Genomic DNA, 25814 nt, shown 5'->3' on the forward strand with positions numbered 1-25814 from the left:
CCGACGCGGATCCATCCTCTTCTTTCGGCGTCTCCCGACGAATGATGGTTCCTTTAAGGGACGTCATCCAAGATGGCGTCCCTCGAATTCCGATTGGCTGATAGGATTCTATCAGCCAATCGGAATTAAGGTAAGAATATTCTGATTGGCTGTTCCGATCAGCCAATAGAATGCGAGCTCAATCTGATTGGCTGATTGGATCAGCCAATCGGATTGAACTTGATTCTGATTGGCTGATTCCATCAGCCAATCAGAATATTCTTACCTTAATTCCGATTGGCTGATAGAATCTTATCAGCCAATCGGAATTCGAGGGACGCCATCTTGGATGACGTCCCTTAAAGGAACCGTCATTCGTCGGGAGACGCCGAAAGAAGAGGATGGATCCGCGTCGGCTGCTTCAAGATGGACCCGCTCCGCACCGGATGGAAGAAGATAGAAGATGCCGCTTGGATGAAGATGTTTGCCGGTCCGGATGTCCTCTTCTTGCCGGATAGGAGGAAGACTTTGGAGCCTCTTCTGGACCTCTTCAGCACCGGATGCCAGGATGGATCGGTGATACCTGTTGAGGTGAAGACAAGGTAGGAAGATCTTCAGGGGCTTAGTGTTAGGTTTATTTAAGGGGGGTTTGGGTTAGATTAGGGTATGTGGGTGGTGGGTTGTAATGTTGGGGGGGGGTATTGTATGTTTTTTTTTACAGGCAAAAGAGCTGATTTTCTTGGGGCATGCCCCGCAAAGGGCCCTGTTCAGGGCTGGTAAGGTAAAAGAGCTTTTAACTTTATTAATTTAGAATAGGGTAGGGCATTTTTTTATTTTGGGGGTCTTTGTTATTTTATTAGGGGGCTTAGAGTAGGTGTAATTAGTTTAAAATTGTTGTAATATTTTTCTGATGTTTGTAAATATTTTTTTATTTTTTGTAACTTAGTTCTTTTTTATTTTTTGTACTTTAGTTAGTTTATTTCATTGTAGTTATTTGTAGGAATTGTATTTAATTTATTTATTGATAGTGTAGTGTTAGGTTTTATTGTAGGTAATTGTAGGTATTTTATTTAATTAATTTATTGATAGGGTAGTGTTAGGTTTAATTATAACTTAGGTTAGGATTTATTTTACAGGTAATTTTGTTATTATTTTAACTAGGTAACTATTAAATAGTTCTTAACTATTTAATAGCTATTGTACCTGGTTAAAATAAATACAAAGTTGCCTGTAAAATAAATATTAATCCTAAAATAGCTACAATATAATTATAATTTATATTGTAGCTATATTAGGATTTATTTTACAGGTAAGTATTTAGCTTTAAATAGGAATAATTTATTTAATATGAGATAATTAATTTCGTTAGATGTAAATTATATTTAAGTTAGGGGGGTGTTAGTGTTAGGGTTAGACTTAGCTTTAGGGGTTAATCCATTTATTATAGTAGCGTGAGCTCCGATCGGCAGATTAGGGGTTAATAATTGAAGTTAGGTGTCGGCGATGTTAGGGAGGGCAGATTAGGGGTTAATACTATTTATGATAGGGTTAGTGAGGCGGATTAGGGGTTAATAACTTTATTAGAGTAGCGCTCAGGTCCGCTCGGCAGATTAGGGGTTAATAAGTGTAGGCAGGTGTCGGCGACGTTGAGGGGGGCAGATTAGGGGTTAATACTATTTATGATAGGGTTAGTGAGTCGGATTAGGGGTTAATAACTTTATTAGAGTAGCGCTCAGGTCCGCTCGGCAGATTAGGGGTTAATAAGTGTAGGCAGGTGTCGGCGACGTTGAGGGGGGCAGATTAGGGGTTAATAAATATAATATAGGGGTCGGCGGTGTTAGGGGCAGCAGATTAGGGGTACATAGCTATAATGTAGGTGGCGGCGCTTTGCGGTCGGCAGATTAGGGGTTAATAAGTGTAGGCAGGTGTCGGCGACGTTGAGGGGGGCAGATTAGGGGTTAATAAATATAATATAGGGGTCGGCGGTGTTAGGGGCAGCAGATTAGGGGTACATAGCTATAATGTAGGTGGCGGCGCTTTGCGGTCGGCAGATTAGGGGTTAATTATTGTAAGTAGCTGGCGGCGACGTTGTGGGGGGCAGGTTAGGGGTTAATAAATATAATACAGGGGTCGGCGGGGTTAGGGGCAGCAGATTAGGGGTACATAGGGGATAACTTAGCTGGCGGCGCTTTGCGGTCGGCAGATTAGGGGTTAAAAAAAAAACGAGTGGCGGCGATGTGGGGGGACCTCAGTTTAGGGGTACATAGGTAGTTTATGGGTGTTAGTGTACTTTAGGGTACAGTAGTTAAGAGCTTTATGAACCGGCGTTAGCCCAGAAAGCTCTTAACTCCTGCTTTTTTTCTGCGGCTGGAGTTTTGTCGTTAGAGCTCTAACGCTCACTTCAGAAACGACTCTAAATACCGGAGTTAGGAAGATCCCATTGAAAAGATAGGATACGTAATTTACGTAAGGGGATCTGCGGTATGGAAAAGTCGCGGCTGAAAAGTGAGCGTTAGACCCTATTTTCAGTGACTCCAAATACCGGCGGTAGCCTAAAACCAGCGTTAGGAGCCTCTAACGCTGGTTTTCACGGCTACCGCCAAACTCTAAATCTAGGCCTTAGTGTTCATGGGGTCTATAAAAACTGCATATTTTTCTATATTTTTCACTCATTGTGCAGAACATATCAAGCAACAAAATAAAAAGAATGCTTAAACAGGAAAACACATGTATCTGATTTTTCAAACAGTGAGGATTTTGACTGAATTTGCTTCTTTTACTCAATCTGTCTGCACTTTGCTGCTTGCTGGTATAATTGAATATATAAATTGATTTGCAATGCCACCTAGTGGTAAGAGCCATTTAAATTTGATAAATGAATTTGCAGTACTTCGGTTACTAACAAATAACTAATTTTATCATGATTAAAAAAACAAAAAACATTTTTATATCAAAAAGAGAGAGTTTCTTCTTACATGCAATTTTAAAATAACTTGATGAATACTAAAACAACACACTTCTTGTGCTTCAATAGAATGTTTGCATATTTTAATGCTAAAATATACCTATTATTATTATTATCATTTATTTGTAGAGCGCCAACAGATTCTGCAGCGCTTTAAACATAGGCGATATACAAGGTAACATTTGTAGTGATAAAATGGGTAGAGGGCCCTAGAGATACCTAGAGATTTTTGTTTATTTATTTTACTTTTAATATGAAGTAAAGACGTACAGAGGGGCTGAATTATCAGCTCACTGAAACAAACAAATTTTGTAAAACGTATCTTCTTTTATGTAAGAATATTAAACAGTATGATATTGCAAAATAAACACAAACAAAAACAAAAAAATTCTTTCATTATTTATTTTGTACCCTTTCCTGTAATTTAACTCTGAAAATAGTTTGTTTTCTAAATTTACTGAGTACCTATAAGCAAATAAGTGCTGCCATGTTTGAACTTTTTATTATTTTTTCTCTCTCTCCTGCTGAGGACAGTTAGGGAGAGATATTATACAGGCAATAAAAGAGAACATGCAAACAGTTGTGTGAAGCAGTTATCTAACAGAGTTTCCCACAGCCTTGTTTGCAAACTCTGGCCTAAATTACAAGTGGATCATAGAAATGGTAGCTCTATAGTGCGCTAACAATGCTAAAGTGCTCTCATTTTTGCTTCGTATTACAAGTTAAATGGAGAATGTTAGCGCTCCAGTGAAAGCCTCAGGCTCACTAACATCTGGAGATTGGATAGAACAGTTGCTCTAAATCACTCACCTAATATGCTTCTATGGGTCGCACTTCAAACATAACCTGTCTGCCTGCTCTGAGGCGGCGGACAGAAATCAACCCGATCGAATACAATCGAGTTGATTGACACCCCCTGCTAGCAGCCGATTGCACGCAAATCTGCAGGGGGTGGCATTGCACCAACAGTTCACAAGAACTGCTGGTGCAATGATTAATGCCGACAGCCTATGCTGTCGGCATTTATCGATGTGCGGCGGACATGATACGCAAAATTGTATCATGTCCGTCCGCACTTTAATAAATATATCCCCAAAACTCAGGTCTGGCTTTTCCACTTGAGCTAACCTGAAGGTTAATCACTGTTAAAACAATTTTATTAATAAAAAAAACCCCATATATATTACTTTTAATATGTATTTATATATGTGATGTACTTTATTTTAATATGTTTTACATATGTTTGTTTTACTTTTATTTTAGCCCTAACATTTTACTCCAGGTCTCGAGAGCAACATATAACTCACTTTTGAGCGATGTTTAGCGCAACCATTGAAAGTATAGGGTGTGCTAAAAAATGTCGGTCGCGCTTTTTCTGATAAAAATGTTTCACATTCACTTGTAATAGTAGATTATGTACTGTTCTGAGTAAAGGCCACGGTATTGATAACGCTTCACTTCTAATCTGGGCTTCAGTTTTATTATTACATGAATTATAACTGTCTAATTGTTCTCAGCAGAAGAGAAAGATAAACAGAGAAAACAATTTGGCTGCACCTATTACTTTATAGAAGCTAAACCTTTACACTTACATATTCAATTTTTAAACTAAAATAGAATAAGAATAAAATCTTTGGTGAGTACCATCTGGGTTTAGTGTTTGTTTTTTTGGGGGGGTGTTTTTCTTTTGTTTTTTTAGATTCTTTTTTTGTTATTTTCTGTGTAGAAATAGAGCTAAATGCCCTTTTCAGGGCAATTTTTAGAGTGTGTATGTATGTATGTATATATATATATATATATATATATATATATATATATATATATATATATATATATATATATATATATATTTAGATAGACTTTTTTGGGGGTGGAGGTTAATTGTAGAGGTTTGTAGCCTTTTTTTTTCTTTCAGAAAAATAGATGACACTTTAGGGCAATGTCGTACTAAAGGCCCTTTTAAGGGCTATTTCTGTAGTTAAGTGTTAGTATAGGTTTTTTTTTATTTTGGGTTGAGTTTTTTTTAAGTGGGTTTTTAGACTAGGTAAAACTTTTTTTTTATTTTTGGGTACTGTTTGTTGTAATGTTAATTTTTTTTTTGTAATGTTAGGTTATTTTTAAATTCAAACAAACAAAAGTCAAACGCAAACAGTGCACAGTGTCCCAAAAAAGCAATGTTAGGTTTGTATTGTTAGCTTTAAGGTAAGGTTAGGTTTTCTTTACCTTTAAAGGTAAGGCTAGGATTTTTACTTTGTATGGGTTTTTTTACAGGTAAGGTTAGTCTGTTTTGACATAACTTAGGGCATGCTAGGTTAGGGGGTTTAGATGTTAGTGGGTTTATTTGCAATGGGGGTGTGTGGCAGTTTAGGGGTTAATAGTGTAGCTGGTTAGTTTGCGATGGGGGTGTGGCAGTTAAGGCTTAATAGTGTAGTAGGTTACTTTGTGATGAGGGTGTGGTTGTTTAGGGGTTAATAGTGCAGTGGGTTACTTTGGATGGGGGTGAGGTGGTTTAGGGGTTAATAGTGGGTTACTTTGCGCTGAGGGTGTGGTGGTTTAGGGGTTAATAGAGTAGTGGGTTACTTGGGATGGGGGTGTGGCAGCTTAGGGGTTAATTGTGTAGTGGGCTACTTGGGATGGGTGTGTGGCGGTTTAGGGGTTATTTGTGGGTTACCTTGCAATGGGAGGTGTTGCAGCTTAGGGGTTAATTGTGTACTGGGATAGGGTTAAATAGAATAGTTTAGTGCAACTGTTTCCACCGGCCAAACCTTTTAAAAAGTTTGAGTGGTAAATGCGATTGCGTTTAATCGATCACATTTACTTTCAACTTGTAAAACGAGTGGACATTGTTGCTCAACTCCGCCAATATAAAATATGGGGAGCGTAAATAACCACAATTTTGTATAAATTAAATTGCAGTAATTTAAACAGCGCATCACGTATAATATGGATTTGAGCATACAGAACACCATGATCTCACAATCATGTTTACGATCCTTGCACTAATATTAGTGCTCCACAGGTAACATAGCCCATAATTGTAAAAAAACAAAAAAACATCTATGGATAATCTGTGCTTTGAATACATCATTATGTCTAGCATGTATTTAATGTTTAATAACCCTTTAATTACATTCCAGATAGGAGATAACCTTGGTTTCTAACTATCGCCCAATATCATTGCTCCCACTATTGTCAAAAATCTTAGAAAAATGCATCCATATCCAATTATGTGAATATTACCAACAATCTAACTATCTGACCCCTGATCAATCAGGTTTTCTTACAAATCACTCCACTACAACTGCCCTCCTAAAAGTTTGCAACGACATCCAAACTGGCATGGAACAAGGAGACTTAACTGGAGCTATTTTCCTTGATTTTGCAAAGGCCTTTGACACAGTAGACCACGACATACAACTGCTCAAATTTTAAAAAATTCAGGTATTAGTGATCATCCGCTAACCTGGTTTCGATCATATGTATCGGATCGATCGCAGTATATCTCCATTTCTGACAGCGACTCCCTCCCTCTCCCAGTCACGTGTGGTGTTCCCCAAGGTTCCATTCTCGGGCCCCCTACTATTCACATTACTTATAAATGATCTGCCTAATGTCTGCAAATCCTCAACTGTACACATGTATGCAGATGACACGGTAATCTATGCAAACAATTCCGATCTGCCGCAGCTTGAGGCAGTGCTCCAAGACCAGTTCACAGAGGTAGAAAAGTGGATCTCAAAAAACAAACTCTTCCTAAACAATGACAAAACTGTTACAATGATCTTTGGAACGGGACCTAAACTACACAAACTACAAAATTCCCATCTATGCATCAAAACAAAATCAAATTGCACACTGACCGCAGTCCACTCTTTTAAATACTTGGGTTTGTTGTTAGACCCCAATCTATCTTTTGGCCTCCATATAGAAAAACTGGCATCCAAACTTTATCCAAAAATAGGTGCCCTGTACAGAAACAAATCTTGCCTCAGCCCTACAGTACAGGAAAAGATTGTACAGCAAATTCTGATGCCTATCATGGATTACGGGGACGTAGTATATGCACCTGCACCGCAAACTCCCTTTAATAAACGTATTACATTGTATAACTCGTTCTGCCGTTTTGTGCTACAATGTAACTACAGGACCCACCATTGTGACATGATAAAAGAACTAAACTGGCTGTCGCTGGAATTCAGACGCACCCTCCATCTTTCCTGTCTTGTGTTTAAAAGCTTTTCAGGGAAGCTCCCACCCTACCTGAGCAGAATGCTCTCCCCGGCTGTTACCACCTCCTATAACCTCCGATCCAGTACAAGCACATTATTTAGTTTGCCTCAATACAAAAAGAAAGCAGCTCGATCCTCCTTTTCCTACAGAGCACCACAATTATGGAACGACCTCCTGCACACTTTCAAACCTTCCCCAAGCCTAATATCCTTTAAGAGATCCCTCTCTACATATCTCAAAACAGAATGCACCTGTCATGGTTGATTAAATATGTCCTACCTGTTCTATGTTAAATTCTTGTGCTTATATTGTGTATTATTATTGTTTTTGTATTTTATTGTATCAATGCAATGTTTGTGGTCCCAGGACATACTTGAAAACGAGAGAAATCTCAATGTATCTTTCCTGGTAAAATATTTTATAAATAAATAAAAGAAATATAGTAATTTGCTTTTGCCTCATATAACTATAATATTATTAATTATTTGCTTATTTCTTCATTTCTTTTCTCTTCACAGTTTAAGATGCTTGCTCTGTGACTGACATGGCTCTTACTGTGATATATAATACATCCATAGCTTATGTCTGAACTGAGTTTCATTATAAGCCAGATTTTCAAAAGCTCATAACTCTGGTTTGCAATAATTAATTTGGCTGAAATTCAGAATATCTGTGCTGCTTAGCAATCACTACAAATCCTTAGAATTGTAAGGAAATTGCTTCAATGGTTATTGAGATAATTCAATGTGAAAAGTGTATTTTTTTTAATAAATTAAGAGGGCTTTAAAGGGATATGAAACCCAAATTGTGTCTTTCTAGTATCAGATAGATCAGATCAATTTTAAGCAACTTTCTATTTTACTCCTATTATCAATTTGTCTTCATTCTCTTGGTATCTTTATTTGAAAAGCAGGAATGTAAGCTTAGGAGCTAGCTTATTTTTGGTTCAGAACTCTGGGTAGCTCTTACTGATTGGTGCCTAAATGTAGCCACCAATCAGCAAGCGCTACCTAGGGTCCTGAACCCAAAATGGGCTGGCTCTTCCTGCTTTATCAAAGATACCAAGAGAACAAAGAAAAAATGATAATAGGAGGAAATTAGAAAAGTGCTTGAAAGTCCATGCTCTATTTGAATCGTTAAAGAAGAAATTTGGGTTTAATATCCCTTTAATGACGGTTTGGACATGTCTAAATCCAAAACCAAAGAATCCATTTGTTTTTAATTTGGCTTATAAAACTTTTTTTCATTAAAAATGTAGTTTTCAAGACAAACATTTTAAAATGGACACAACTAAAACATAATAGTTACTACCCACAGAGCTATTAGATCTCTTACTTAGCCTTCAACACTCTTGAAATTCATTCGCTTATAATGACTTTACAAGTGCCTGTTAGTGAAGCTTTGCATCTTCACATCTGGCAACAATGTTTGCAACAATGTTTATACCAATGTTATACATAGTTGCAAACACCGCTGGCACAGAATGCAAAGGACATGCGCGTGCTTCTAAGCTCCTATCAGCTTGCCTAGGTTTAGTCTTCAACAAAGCAATTTAGATAATACAAGCACATTGCATGCTCTATCTGAATCATGAAATATGAATTTTTTACTTTACTTTCCCTTTAAATTAAAGGGACAATAAAGTCATAATTAGACATTCATGATTTAGACAATTTTAAACAACTTTCCAATTTACTTCTATTATTTAATTTGCTTCCTTCTTTTGTTATCCTTTGCCGAAAAGTTTATTTAGGAAAGCTCTGGAGCAGCAAATAATCTAGGTTCTAGCTGCTGATTGGTGGCTGCATATATATATATATATATATATATATATATATATATATATATATATATATACTGATTGTCATTGGCTCACCCATGTTGGAATCCAGTAGTACATTGCTGCTCCTTCAACAAATGATACCAAAAGAATGAGGCACACTTGGTAAAAGAAGTAAACTGGAAAGTTGTTGAAAATTATATGTTCTACCTAAATCATGAAAGAAAATTTTTGGGTTTCATGTCCCTTTAATATCAAAACAGCTTAAGGTATGCTTTTATTGCTCTTTTTAATGCATTAAACCAGTGTTTTTCAACCAGTGTGCCGTGGCACACTAGTGTGCCGTGAGAGATCCTCAGGTGTGCCACGGCAGACTGAAAACAGTGTGACATATTTTTTAAACTTTGCTTGTTTTTTACTCCCAGTGCAGGGGTAGTTTGTAGGAGGCATGGCATAACAGCACAATATATACAGTATGTGTGTGTGTTTGTGTGTATGTGTATATATATATATATATATATATGCTGTATTAGGCTACAATGTGTGATTTTTTAAAAATTTTGGGATGGTGGTGTGCCACAGGATTTTTTAATGTAAAAAAGTGTGCCACGGCAAAAAAAAGGTTAAAAATCACTGCATTAAACATTAAAATAGAGGACACAGGTATCTGAGAACTGCCTAATCTAAAGTGGGGATTTAAATTTATTTTATGTAAAAGACCATCAAGATACAAAGCTCATTGATGAAAATGACTTCGGATAGACATATTGTCTATTGTATTCACATGAAATGGAAATTACTGAAGAACGCGTCAAAGTAATGATAAAAAAGTAATGTTAAAATTAAGCCTGCATGCTCTGTCTGTATTATTTATATCACTATAATTATTTAGTTAAAGGGACATTCTAGTCAAAATTAAACTTTCATGATTCAGATAGGGCATGCGATTTTAAACAACTTTCCAATTCACTTTTATCATTAAATTTGCTTTGTTCCCTTACTGGTATTTTTAAAAAGCTAAACCTAGCTAGGCTCAAACTGATTTCTAAACCGTTGAAAACCGCCTCCTAGCTCAGTGCATTTTGAAAGTTTTTCAGAGTTAGACAGTACTAGTTCATGTGTGTCATATAGACAACATTGTGTTCACTCCCGTGGAGTTATTTAGGAGTCTGCACTGATTGGCTAAACTGTATGTCTGTCAAAAGTACTGAGATATTTTTTTATTTTTTATCGCAACTGCTACCACGCCAAATTACAATTTACAGCATGGTATAATTTACAGCTAAGTATGAGGACTTTTCCCAGTATTAGGAGGACAAGTCCTAGTCAAATATAGTTCGATTATGAGAGAGAAGTAGATTAGAGATATACATAAATTGTATTAGAGTTTTGAGAGAGCCTACCTGCTGTCGCTTTATGTAATGGAAATATTATGTTTAATTTATGTGATGTAGTTTGGATTATTACTCAGATGTATTATCTAGAATCTAAGTAAGACGCAAGAAGGCGAGCTGAAGAGCTGTACATAACTTAGAAGCATGAGGACATATTTTTAGTTTGAAATATGATGAAAATATGGGAATTGTTGTAAACAATGATATGAAGTCCTAGCAGATGCTAAAATATGTGGATTTTGTACAGTACGTATTGTATATTATTTTTATTTTTTCTGTATAATCTCTAATGTTCTATTAAAAAAAAACTATTAAAAAAAAAGCACTGAGATAAGGGGACAGTCTGCAGAGGCTTAGATACAAGCTAATCAAAGATGTAAAACATACATTAATATAACAGTGCTGGTAATGCAAAACTGGGGGATGGGTAATAAAGGGAGTATCTATCTTTTTAAACAATAAAAAGTCTGGTGTAGACTGTCCCTTTTTAGAATTAAACCCCATTTTTAAAATCAAATATGATTTTTATTTTATTCCCCCCTCCACCCCTTCCGATTCCTTTCTGTAATGTTGTGACATTTAGGGCTCGATTTATCAAGCCCTTCTCCCCTTTGACTGCAGGTTCCCACAAGCCAACCTGCAGTCAGAATTTATCTAACAGTGGTCATTATCACTGTCCTGTTGTCCACCTCTTAGGTGGAGAATTTCAACCTTCCATTCTCTTCTGACCGGGAAGATTGACAGATAATCACGCACGGGCAGGGGGCGGGATTGCACGCAAGCTCACAGGAGCGCTCGTGTCCAATGGTAAATGTGTGCAGCGGATTACTGCCCGCCAGAAGCAAAGCTGGGCAGACAGGGGCAAATATGTCCTCCCCTGTCTGCTGATGTTTGATAAATCGAGCCCATAGAGTGGTTCCCCCCTTCATTCCTTCTGCTTTGCTGAGAGTCGGGAGCATCTGTACAGGTTTGAGAAGGTCCGGCAGCAGGACAGATATCAGGTAACATTACTTAAAGGGACAGTAAAGTCAAAACTAAACTTTCATGATTCAGATAGGGCATGCAATTTTAAACAACTTTCCAATTTACTTTTATCATCAAATTTGGTTTGTTCCCTTGGTGGTATTTTTGAAAAGCTAAACCTAGCTAGGCTCAAACTGATTTCTAAACCGTTGAAAACCGCCTCTTAGCTCAGAGCATTTTGGAAGTTTTTCACAGTTAGACTGTGCTAGTTCACATGTATCATATAGATAACATTGTGCTCACTCCCGTGAAGTTATTTAGGAGTCTTCACTGATTGACTACACTGCATGTCTGTCAAAGGCACTTAGATAAGGAGGCTGTCTGCAAAGGCTTAGATACAAGGTAATCACAGAGGTAAAAAGTATATTAATATAACTGCAAAAATGGGGAATGGTGAATAAAGGGATTATCTATCTTTTTAAATAAGAAAAAAAAAATGGTGTTTACTGTCCCTTTAACATTTTTGTAAATACTTGCACTGCATTTTTAAAAAAAAAATATATACAGCATGAATATCAGCTGTCAATAAACACGTGCAAAATAGTGTAATCTGTTTTGTAGCAACCTACCATTTAGCATCACTTTAATAGCCATGATAACTTTGGGGATAGATTCACTGATATTGTGTGTGTTCTAGATTCAGGTTTCATTAAAGGGATAGTAAATCCCAAAAATGTATTTTATGATTCAGATAGAACATACAATTTTAAACAACTTTCCATTTTAATTCTATTATCAAATTTTCTTCATTCTCTTGGTATCCATTGCTGAAGGGACAGCATTGCACTACTGACAGGAAGCGGAAAATATCTATTTAGCCAATCACAAGAGACAAATGTGTGCAGGCACCAATTAGCAGCAGCTCCCACTAGTGTATGATATGTGTGTATTCATTTTTTAACAAGGGATACTAAGAGAACGAAGCACATTTGAAAATAGAAGCGAATTTAAAAGTGTCTTAAAATGAAATGATCTATCTGAATCATGCAAGCTTAATTTTTACTCTCCTATCCCTTTAAGGACTTATTTCTTTTTATTAGTAACATATCAAAGCTTATATTAAAATGTAATAAATCTTCTAACACATATAAAGATTGGGTACAAACATTGGTTATCTGGCTTCTTTTGTCAAGGTTCTTGGTTCAGCTCTATCTGCAGTCAAGTGACAAAGTGACCGTTAGATGTAGCTCTTAAAAGAATTCTATGGGAAAAATGAACTTTAATAACAGAGTCTGTTCTTCATTAAATGCAGAAAATGCAGGTAACTTGGGGGTTTAGTTGCACCTCAGTAGAAGCTATGAATCAAAATTTAGCACCAGTTTTTACACAAGGAGATTCTGGAAAAAGTGTGTGGTCCTTTTTTGATTTGTTCTTGCAGATGATGTAAGTAATATTGTAAGTGTTTACTAAGGAAATAAACTATCGGCTAGATTTAGAGTTTTGTCGGTAACGACCTGCGTAGCTAACGCTGGCTTTCCCCCCCCCCCCCCGCACCTTTTAAATATCGCTGGTATTGAGAGTTCACAGAATGGCTGCGTTAGGCTCCAAAAAAGGAGCGTAGAGCATAATTTACCGCCACTGCAACCCTCAATACCAGCGGTGCTTACGGACGCGGCCAGCTTAAAAAACGTGCTTGTGCACGATTCCCCCATAGGAAACAATGGGGCAGTTTGAGCTGAAAAAAAACCTAACACCTGCAAAAAAAGCAGCGTTCAGCTCCTAACGCAGCCCCATTGTTTACTATGGGGAAACAGTTTCTAAGTCTGCACCTAACACTCTAACATGTACCCCGAGTCTAAACACCCCTTACACTTATTAACCCCTAATCTGCCGACCCCGCTATCGCTGACACCTGCATATTTTTTTAACCCCTACGTTATCCCTATGTACCCCTAATCTGCTGCCCCTAACACCGCCGACCCCTATATTATATTTATTAACCCCTAATCTGCCACCCCAAACGTCGCCGCCACCTACCTACACTTATTAACCCCTAATCTGCCGACCGGACCTCACTGCTACTATAATAAAGTTATTAACCCTTAATCTGCCTCACTCCCGCCTCAAAAACCCGGTGCGCAGCGTGTAGATGCAGCTGTGTGCGCTCAGTGTGTCCTGCCTTTTCATCTCTGAGCACTCTGCTGCGTCAAGTCGCATAGCTGAGCACTCAGAGATGAAATAATTGAACTTCAGAAGCGATGCGAAGCAGCTGCATCGCCTCGCGCTGCATCGCTTGCAGTGTGTCACAGCCTTAACGCTCACTTCAGCCACGACTCTAAATACCGGTGTTAGAAAGATCCCATTGAAAAGATAGGATACGCAATTGACGTAAGGGGATCTGCGGTATGGAAAAGTTGCGGCTGAAAAGTGAGCGTTAGACCCTTTCCTGACTGACTCTAAATACCAGCGGTACCCCAAAACCAGCGTTAGGAGCCCCTAACGCTGGTTTTGATGATTAACGCCAAACTCTAAATCTAGCCGTATGTCTTTAATGTATTTTTGCTGTAAACACCTTTTTAATATGTTAGCTGTGAATGACTTAGTGCATGCTGACTACTCCACCACACTTCTCTTTTTGCAGTTGTCTAGAATTTTTGATTGCTGTTTATATAGTTCTTTCAATGGGCCTGGTAGAGTGGATCCCCGGCACTTTTTTTTTTTCTTTCTCTAGTCTTAAAGGGACATAAAACACCAAAAATGTCTTTCATGATTCAGACAGAGAATACAATTTTTAATAACTTTCAAGTTTACTTCTATAATTTAATTTGCTTCCTTTTCTTGTTATCTTTTGCTGAAAGGTTTATCTAGGAAAGTTCAGAAGCAGCAAAGAACCTAGGTTCTAGCATCTGATTGGTCCAGTAGTGCATTGCTGCTCAATCAGCAAAGCATGCCAAGAGAACGAAGAAAAAATGATAATAGGAGTAAATTAGAAAGTTGCTTAAAATGACATGTTCTATCTGAATCATGAAAGAAAAAAATGTAGGTTTCATATCCCTATAAAGTGGTGGTAACCACCTAGAGATTTTTATATAAAATATTTAGTTATGTAAAAATATAACAACATTGCAATATACATTTATTCTTAATTTTGTACACATTTCATGTATTTTAGCTCTAAAAATTAAAGATTTCTTATTTATCAGAACTTAAAGGTACAGTTTACTCAAAAATGTTCTCCCCTTTAATTTGTTCCCAATGATCCACTTTACCTGCTGGAGTGTATTTAATTGTTTACAAGTATTTCCATTACCCTTATATTGGCATTTGAAATAGGTGATTTAGCCTGTGGTATCCCCACCCATCCTGAAAGTTGTTGGCCTCAAGGCCAAGCTGTGTTAACACAGCCAAGAGAAGAAATTACCCAGTGGGCCAAGCTGTGTTAACACAGCCAAGAGAAGAAATTACCCAGTGGGTTATAGAAGACATAAGGTAATAAAATGTTAATTTTCCATTGTTCTCTCCAAGTATTGGTGATTAGTTTATGGGCAGATAAAAGATAAAGAAGCAGGTATAAGTAGGCTGACCATATTTCCTTGAGACAAAAACGGGACATTGAGATGTCAAAAACGGGATGGGGTTAATATTCTTTATTCATAGGGAAAAAAGTAATATTTTAACAAAAGTTCTTTTATGACATGAATATAAACTATTGAGCCAACAATTATCCTTAGCTGAGTTGACCAAAATCATTGTTACATGGTGGAAGAACTGAGAAAAATGTGGAAATAGTTACTTGATAATGATAATTGTTATTTATAACATCTGTACAACCAGCACTGCAGCAGCATAATAATAAGCATAATTAATGACAATTTAATTGATTGACAGGCACAGACACTGGTCTTACCTTGGCCATGCACAATTCTTGCAGAACTTAGACATTTGATCTACTTGATCACTATGTTTGTATGTTCACACTGTGACACAAGAAGATGGTAAGAATTATCTCTCTGGTGATGGTCAGGCACTAATTCGGGTGATGGCAGAGGCAGATGATCATCACATCAGATGATGACAGATCTAGTCTGACTCCTGTCCTTACTAGGCACTAGCTAGTAGTTCTAACTTCCCTCTTGTGACTAGTCTCTCTCCTCAGCTCAGTCTGACAGCTCACGACTGAGTACTGACATGCTGTCAATTGTTTTCAATGATCACGCTCCTAATTTTGAGTGCGGACGGCATAGACGCGGTGTGTGGGTCATGTGGGCATGGCCATCCAACCCAAACCCTGCAGTTAAAAAAAACTAAACAGTCATGAGAAGGGAACCCCGAGGGGAACCGTGTGCGGGGTGCGCTGAAAAAAGTTAATACGTGGTATTGGTCTAAAAACAAACCATAAAGTTCATGTGAGTTTGATAGTGCTGAATCTTGCACTCAAATATACTGGCGGCAAACGCTCCTCTGGTCTTCGGAAAGGAGATATCTGCAATTAGAGATAAAAAAGAGGGCGTTTGTATGTCTGATGAAAAGACCGGTGTAGGTCTAGAAACGCGTAGCAGTTTGTATGGAATAAAATTCATTTATTTTATATACGGAAGTTGTCCTCTGTTCTCTATTGAACCTTCCTGGTTAAGATATCAAAGTGTTCGATCTACTGCAGTGCTTCCTCCCTGACAAAGGTTTGAAATTGTCTGATCCACCACAGTGTCGGACTCGCTAGCTGCAGCTGCACAGACGCACAACAATCAAGTGAACGCTGAGTACCAGCTGTGTACAACCTGCCGGAGGCCACCCAGTGTGCTAGCCACTGAAAGTGTTAGCCTGCCTGTCAGCACCGGTTACAATACGGTGCATCGTTCTCCGGTAAGCGACGATAATAATTACCCATTTGAACTTTTATCCAACAATATCACCCTATGTGGCGCCCTCTTTTTTATCTCTAGTTAAAAAAAACTGCCCTTCCCGCCAGCAGGGAGTTTAAAAAAATGTTAGTAAGTGGTGTGTGTGCTAAAAAATTACACTTGCGCTGGCCGCACGGTCTAATAACCCTCAAAACGGGACAAAATGAATACTATTAAAGAAATGACGGGACAGGGGAAGAAACATAAAATAACGGTACTGTCCCTTTCAAAACGGGACATATGGTATAAGTACACAATGTGATAAAGTAACGAGATCTCATTATACCTACAAGCTCAACCCATTTTATTAGGTTGTGGCTTCAAAACACAAAATCAGCTAATTCATATACACAAGCCTTGAAAAAGCAAATCCTATACATTTTATACTCTGCAGCTGGTAAAAAAAAAGTAATTGAAAACACATTAAGGGAAAAACAATTTTATAGTATACTGTCCCTTTAAAATGAACGGATCACTTGTCTGTATAGCACAAGTGTTAGCATTGATCCATGGTTTTTGTTTACACATCTTACTCTAGCAGATAATTTAATACCTGATTGGTGTGTTATATACTTGTTTATACAATTATTTAATAGGGAAATATTTCTGCAATTTTTATAATATGTCCTTGCTACAAGAATCTGCAGACTCCCTACTTTGGAAGTCTCTTCCTATATCCTGTCTCATCTGCACCTTGATCTTACTTCCTATAGCAATGATATTGTACAAATTAAAGGACCAGGAAATGCAGTATATTTGCCTAATCAACACATGCACGATAACAAGACAATGCAATAGCACCTAGTCTGAATTTCAAATAAGTAGTAGATTTTCTTCTGACAAACTTCAAAGTTATGTCTATTTCCACTCCCACTGAATCATGTGACAGCCACCAGCCAATAGGGTTGCCAGGCGTCCGGTATTTGACCGGACAGTCCGGTATTTTAAGTTACTGCCCGGTATTTTGTGTTAAAAAAAAACGGACATAGGCAGCTTTTAAAATGATTCAAAGTGTTTACATTTTTTTATGTGATCCGGTCTGGACCCCTGGCCGCATCCACCGGCTAAACCTAACCCAACCTTCCCAGCCCGTGTTTTTACTTCCACCCTCCTCAACCGGCACTGCAGCACCCCTTCTAGCATGCTAGTTAGCTTGCGCAATCTCCGGACTACAAGCAGGAAGGAAGTGGGCATGACTTTCTTCCTGATTTGGGCCTGTGCGTGCTGTGAGTGTCGGATGTCACGTTATCACGCCCGTAACGTCACATCAGTGAGAAGACCCGCGCTGACACATGCAGACTGCAGCAGCAATTTGAAAGTTGTAAGTTCACAAGTCTGTATTATGTTAGGCTCACCTGGCAGAAAAAGAGGCTTCTCTGATGCACCTTTTTAGCAAGAGGGATGTTGCTTACACAGTTACATGCATCTGGCTTTCATGGTTATCAGTGTTTCTAATTCCTACATAGCGTTTTGAATTTCAATGCAATTATTTAAGCAATTCCAATACTTTTTTTAGTCACCTTATAGGCTCTACATGCTCACATACAATTGTTTGAAAACTGTTTTTTTTGTTGCTTATCAGATGATAATATTGTACAGTGAAAGTTGATTTCTGGAGGATCTATAGATAAGAATGGGATTTGATAGGTAAAACTAAGCAGCATTTCTGCACCAAGAAGTATCTTTAAGTTTAGAGGCTTTGTGGTGTTATAAAGCATATGTGTATACAGAATTTGTGACTACTGATATTAGTGCTTGCTCCTCTGACTAGAATACAAAGTCAAATCATATATGTGATACACTCTGTAACAAATACATTATTTAAATAAAAGGCCATTTATTTAATGTCCCTCTAACCAACAAGAGATGGATTGCTTTTGAGTATAAGGTGTATAATGGCATCTGCCTTCTTTGTATGATAACCAATCTGTGCCAATATTGGTCAAGGGCACTGTGTATATATATATATATATATATATGTGTGTGTGTGTGTGTATGTATGTATGTATGTATGTATGTGTGTGTGTGTATATATATATATATATATATATATATATATATATATATATATATATATATATATATAATGTGTGTGTGTTTATATATATATACCCCCGGTGTCCGGTATTTTTGTGGAGGAGACCTGGCAACCCTACCAGCCAATCACAAATGCATATACGTATATTCTGTGAATTCTTGCACATGCTCAGTAGGAGTTGGTGACTCAAAAAGGGTAAATATAAAAAGACTGTGCACAATTTGTTAATGTTAAATTGGAAGGTTTTTTAAAATTGCATGCTCTATCTGAATCATAAAAGTTTAATTTTTACTTGAGTGTCCCTTTAATTGAAAACTATACTGAACACAGTACAATGTTCCACATTAAAAAAAGTATTTCTGTTTTCTGATTAAAATGACCTATTTTATCCCATTTGCATCCCAACTTCTCCTAGGTAGAACTTAGGGCATTTAAAATAGGGACAGCATTGCAAATGCATTGATATTGACACCTCTGAGAAATGTGGGTGCTGCAATACTAACTGGGGTTGCATAGCACACCTAAGTACCTTCCATAAAAATCTCCAGTGCAGGTAACTTCTTTTTTAGACATTTCTTTATCTGTAACTACCCTCTTTTTTTTCTTACTCACTCATAAATTCTGAAGATACAACAAATAAAAACAAAATGGAAACACTAACAAAAATATCACTTACATAGACATGGTCAGGAAGTGCCAGTTCTACAACTACAAAGAAAATGGAATCCAGATGTATTATATTATAAAAAAGGACCATTAATCAATAAAACAAAGGGCCTTCTTAAAACTTCTCTTTGTCTATTGATGTGAACTTCAAAAGATAATACTTAGTGGCTTTATGCTGTCATTCAAGGACTTCTGATATTTCATCTAAATTTGTGTTTTCTATACCTCATGGTATGACCCATGAAAGTATTCAATGCCATGTAAAGGATACAATCTGGGGTTTATCTGCACCAGGGGTGAAACTACAGGGGGTGCAGAGGTTGCAATTGCGACTGGGCCACCAAGAGTGGGGGCCCAGCTTAAAAAAAACAAAAAAACATTTTTTTAATAAAAAACGTTGACCTGCCACTGCCTGCACTGATATCATGTGAGTGTGACCTGATGCTTCACTGGTGTCTCTGACTACAGGGGTTAGTCTTTCTGTTTTACCCATTAGTGTTTATGTGTGTAAGTGTGTATATGTATGTTACTGTGTGTGTATGTTTGTGGAACCAGCAAATTACAGGCCTTGTTGCTACAGCATGGGGGAGGGGGTAAACAGTACCACTATATATAGTACGGGGGGCTGGACTATGTCACAGACTACTGTGGTCACTTTATAAAGTACTGGGGCGGGTAGGGTCAGGCCAGCCATCTCACCGGCAGATTACAGACTGTGTCACTAACTTACTATATACAGTACTGGTAGGTTAAACAATGTCACTATATACAGTAATAGGGGGTCAGACCATCTCACAGACTGTGGGCACAGGGCACCTCCTTTTGCAGACATGTAATCTGATACACATTTTTATTCTGAGTTAAATGTTAAAAAAAAAAAAAGATATGTATCAAATTCACTTTTTTTTTTTGGGGGGGGGTGCCCTTCTTAGATTCTTGCGCCTGGGCCCTGTGGTTTCTAGTTACGCCTCTGATCCGCACCTCCACTTACAAGACCCATACATGCCATAAATAGAAAATAAGAAAGTTTGTTAAAGATACTACACTCTCTTCTCTAATGTGCTACCCCAAATGGTTAGTAAATCTCCTAGCTACTAGCCGAATTACAAGAACATACCAAAAAATAGGTAGGGGTGGCGCTAATAAAGCATAGAGATACTTAAGAATAAAGATAAATGCAGTTCATGTGAATGTTAGAAAACCAGTATAGACAGGTAACTTATGTTGTCAGTCCTACTCTGAGTATCTACAAATAATAAAGTGGCGCTAATAAAGCTATGAGATACTAAAGAATAGAAATCAGATGAAAATCAAGTAGCTAGTGTAGACAGGTAACTTTGTTGTCAGTCCTAACATGAGTGTCTACAATCAATAATGAGGTAAAAGACTATAAAAAATTGTGTGCAATAATTCATGTGATTAAAATGGGCAATAGTAGCGTGAAAGGAAAAAAAAAATCAAATTGTGATAAAGCGTAAAAGATAAATTTATATCGATAATCCTAATGATTTTATGTAACAATATATAAAAAATATTTAATTTAGTAGGTGACAATGTATACAAAAGGAATAGTGGGTGACGATATTTACGTAAAAAAAGTTTATATGAGCGAATAAAAATATATAAAATACAAAATGAGATGCCAGCATCAAAGGAAATAAATTATAACATAATAATACAATTGGTAAGTGCTATATATGGATAAAAACATTAGAATGATGATAAAGTGCTTGAGTTCATTTCTAAATAAATGTCAGTAACTGTGCTGGCAATAGTGGCCGCAAGAAGAAACAGTTATATTGAGCTCCGTATGGGTAATTGCAGTGTTACCTTGACTCCAGGTGTAAACGGTCTCAGCAAGCAATGGTATCTCACTAACGTTTAGGTGTATCAGTTATTTAACTGAGAGAAGGCAGCTTCCGATGTTGTAGATATGGCAGGTAGATACTGGGACCAAGGTATTTGTTGGCAACATGCGATACAGGTTCAAACTGTGACTCTCGGTCCTACTACCTGTTCCGGTGTTGGAGGTCAGGTTCTGAGTCAAAGATGTGGATCGTATGTAATCCGAAGTAGGAATGTGCAAATGCAATTGTCTTTAGGCAAATATTTCACGCAAATAGATCCTGGGTAAGGAATTACGCATATGGAGATCGCTTTAGAAAGTTTTAATCGGCTCGATGCACCTTACCTACTATTGGCGACTTTTATAAATGTCAGTTAGGAATGAGCAAATCTACGCGTTTCAGCCCTGTAGGCCTTTATCAAGATGCTCATTTCACACGGATCAGAGTTTAAATAACCTGTTGCTTCACCTTATAGGTTAATTTGACTCCCAGTGGGTGTGTCTCAGCAAGGGGTTATCCATTGATAATACCAATTGAAAACATATGACAAAGCACAATAGAAGGAAAAAAACTCGCTTATGTAAATGTACAGACATGCAACAAATTAAATAAATGTAATACATTTTTTATATGGCTAATTTCAATATATGACGCAAATTGAAGTTAAAATGTCTTATATTTTGCAATCATAACTGTAAGGACGTATCTAGCTGTATGTATGTTTATAGACACAGTCAAAATAGTGTGTATCATAATGTATAACATAATGTATAACATAATGACCATTAGGTATTGAATACTGCACCACCGTTCTTTAATACAATAACAGTAATGTATGTCGTGTTAATCAAAAAAAGAGAGAGTGAAAGATACAAAAGATACAAGTATGTCAAATATATGATGTGTTTCTAATACAGCTGACTATAAAATATTATTGTGATTAGCGATACATAATAAAAGGGAAAACGTTTCCTTTGATTATATATTGTCACATAAAATCATTAGGATTATCGATATAAATTTATCTTTTACGCTTTATCACAATTTAAATTTTTTTTTTTCCTTTCATGCTACTATTGCCCATTTTAATCACATGAATTATTGCACACCATTTTTTATAGTCTTTTACCTCATTATTGATTGTAGACACTCACGTTAGGACTGACAACAAAGTTGCAACTTCTGCACAAATATCTTCTTCAAAGAGCAAGGATAGTTCTTTAAAATTTAGATAGGAGTTTCATAATGGATCAGTATGTGCTTCATAAACTAATACAATGTAGAGGTCATATTTAGTAATCAGACACTTTGATTCACAAAAAATAAAGATAATCAGAAATGTTAATAGCACTTTATAGATCCAACAATGAGAGAGGCTAAACTGGGAATAAACACAGCTGTAATTGCATGTTTTATAGAAAATTTAGCACTTACGGCTAGATTTGGAGTTTGGCGGTAAAAGGGCTGTTAACGCTCCGCGGGTTTTTTTCTGGCCGCACCATAAATTTAACTCTGGTATCGAGAGTTCAAACAAATGCTGCGTTAGGCTCCAAAAAAGGAGCGTAGAGCATATTTAGCGCAAATGCAACTCTCGATACCAGAGTTGCTTACGGACGCGGCCGGCCTCAAAAACGTGCTCGTGCACGATTCTCCCATAGGAAACAATGGGGCTGTTTGAGCTGAAAAAAAACCTAACACCTGCAAAAAAGCAGCGTTCAGCTCCTAACGCAGCCCCATTGTTTCCTATGGGGAAACACTTCCTACGTCTGCACCTAACACTCTAACATGTACCCCGAGTCTAAACACCCCTAGCCTTACACTTATTAACCCCTAATCTGCCGCCCCCGCTATCGCTGACCCCTGCATTACACTTTTAACCCCTAATCTGCCGCTCCGTAAACCGCCGCCACCTACGTTATCCCTATGTACCCCTAATCTGCTGCCCTAACATCGCTGACCCCTATGTTATATTTATTAACCCCTAATCTGCCCCCCACAACGTCGCCGACACCTACCTACACTTATTAACCCCTAATCTGCCGAGCGGACCTGAGCGCTACTATAATAAAGTTATTAACCCCTAATCCGCCTCACTAACCCTATCATAAATAGTATTAACCCCTAATCTGCCCTCCCTAACATCGCCGACACCTACCTTCAATTATTAACCCCTAATCTGCCGACCGGAGCTCACCGCTATTCTAATAAATGTATTAACCCCTAAAGCTAAGTCTAACCCTAACACTAACACCCCCCTAAGTTAAATATAATTTTTATCTAACGAAATAAATTAACTCTTATTAAATAAATGATTCCTATTTAAAGCTAAATACTTACCTGTAAAATAAATCCTAATATAGCTACAATATAAATTACATTTATATTATAGCTATTTTAGGATTAATATTTATTTTACAGGTAACTTTGTATTTATTTTAACCAGGTACAATAGCTATTAAATAGTTAAGAACTATTTAATAGTTACCTAGTTAAAATAATTACAAATTTACCTGTAAAATAAATCCTAACCTAAGATATAATTAAACCTAACACTACACTATCAATAAAATAATTAAATAAACTACCTACAATTACCTACAATTAACCTAACACTACACTATCAATAAATTAATTAAACACAATTGCTACAAATAAATACAATTAAATAAACTATCTAAAGTACAAAAAATAAAAAAGAACTAAGTTACAGAAAATAAAAAAATATTTACAAACATAAGAAAAATATTACAACAATTTTAAACTAATTACACCTACTCTAAGCCCCCTAATAAAATAACAAAGACCCCCAAAATAAAAAATTCCCTACCCTATTCTAAAATACAAAAATTACAAGCTCTTTTACCTTACCAGCCCTGAACAGGGCCCTTTTGCGGGGCATGCCCCAAGAATTTCAGCTCTTTTGCCTGTAAAAAAAAACATACAATACCCCCCCCCCAACATTACAACCCACCACCCACATACCCCTAATCTAACCCAAACCCCCTTAAATAAACCTAACACTAATCCCCTGAAGATCTTCCTACCTTGTCTTCACCATCCAGGTATCACCGATCCGTCCTGGCTCCAAGATCTTCATCCAACCCAAGCGGGGGTTGGCGATCCATAATCCGGTGCTCCAAAGTCTTCCTCCTATCCGGCAAGAAGAGGACATCCGGACCGGCAAACATCTTCTCCAAGCGGCATCTTCTATGTTCTTCCATCCGATGACGACCGGCTCCATCTTGAAGACCTCCAGCGCGGATCCATCCTCTTCTTCCGACGACTAGACGACGAATGACGGTTCCTTTAAGGGACGTCATCCAAGATGGCGTCCCTCGAATTCCGATTGGCTGATAGGATTCTATCAGCCAATCGGAATTAAGGTAGGAATATTCTGATTGGCTGATGGAATCAGCCAATCAGAATCAAGTTCAATCCGATTGGCTGATCCAATCAGCCAATCAGATTGAGCTCGCATTCTATTGGCTGATCGGAACAGCCAATAGAATGCGAGCTCAATCTGATTGGCTGATTGGATCAGCCAATCAGATTGAACTTGATTCTGATTGGCTGATTCCATCAGCCAATCAGAAAATTCCTACCTTAATTCCGATTGGCTGATAGAATCCTATCAGCCAATCGGAATTCGAGGGACGCCATCTTGGATGACGTCCCTTAAAGGAACCGTCATTCGTCGTCTAGTCGTCGGAAGAAGAGGATGGATCCGTCTTCAAGATGGAGCCGGTCGTCATCGGATGGAAGAACATAGAAGATGCCGCTTGGAGAAGATGTTTGCCGGTCCGGATGTCCTCTTCTTGCCGGATAGGAGGAAGACTTTGGAGCACCGGATTATGGATCGCCAACCCCCGCTTGGGTTGGATGAAGATCTTGGAGCCAGGACGGATCGGTGATACCTGGATGGTGAAGACAAGGTAGGAAGATCTTCAGGGGATTAGTGTTAGGTTTATTTAAGGGGGTTTGGGTTAGATTAGGGGTATGTGGGTGGTGGGTTGTAATGTTGGGGGGGGGTATTGTATGTTTTTTTTTACAGGCAAAAGAGCTGAAATTCTTGGGGCATGCCCCGCAAAGGGCACTGTTCAGGGCTGGTAAGGTAAAAGAGCTTGTAATTTCTGTATTTTAGAATAGGGTAGGGAATTTTTTATTTTGGGGGTCTTTGTTATTTTATTAGGGGGCTTAGAGTAGGTGTAATTAGTTTAAAATTGTTGTAATATTTTTCTTATGTTTGTAAATATTTTTTTATTTTCTGTAACTTAGTTCTTTTTTATTTTTTGTACTTTAGATAGTTTATTTAATTGTATTTATTTGTAGCAATTGTGTTTAATTAATTTATTGATAGTGTAGTGTTAGGTTAATTGTAGGTAATTGTAGGTAGTTTATTTAATTATTTTATTGATAGGGTAGTGTTAGGTTTAATTATATCTTAGGTTAGGATTTATTTTACAGGTAAATTTGTAATTATTTTAACTAGGTAACTATTAAATAGTTCTTAACTATTTAATAGCTATTGTACCTGGTTAAAATAAATACAAAGTTACCTGTAAAATAAATATTAATCCTAAAATAGCTATAATATAAATGTAATTTATATTGTAGCTATATTAGGATTTATTTTACAGGTAAGTATTTAGCTTTAAATAGGAATCATTTATTTAATAAGAGTTAATTTATTTCGTTAGATAAAAATTATATTTAACTTAGGGGGGTGTTAGTGTTAGGGTTAGACTTAGCTTTAGGGGTTAATACATTTATTAGAATAGCGGTGAGCTCCGGTCGGCAGATTAGGGGTTAATAATTGAAGGTAGGTGTCGGCGATGTTAGGGAGGGCAGATTAGGGGTTAATACTATTTATGATAGGGTTAGTGAGGCGGATTAGGGGTTAATAACTTTATTATAGTAGCGCTCAGGTCCGCTCGGCAGATTAGGGGTTAATAAGTGTAGGTAGGTGTCGGCGACGTTGTGGGGGGCAGATTAGGGGTTAATAAATATAACATAGGGGTCGGCGATGTTAGGGGCAGCAGATTAGGGGTACA

General features: G+C 37.4%; 1 protein-coding gene across 1 annotated transcript in view; it reads right to left on the reverse strand.

Moving 5' to 3' along the window:
* Nucleotides 1–25814, reverse strand: part of ROBO4 (roundabout guidance receptor 4) — a 458861-nt gene that overhangs the window by 303523 nt on the left and 129524 nt on the right. The gene's annotated exons all lie outside the window — the stretch shown is intronic.

The sequence above is a fragment of the Bombina bombina genome, chromosome 8 (genome assembly GCF_027579735.1).
Source record: "Bombina bombina isolate aBomBom1 chromosome 8, aBomBom1.pri, whole genome shotgun sequence".
Lineage (NCBI taxonomy): Eukaryota > Metazoa > Chordata > Amphibia > Anura > Bombinatoridae > Bombina > Bombina bombina.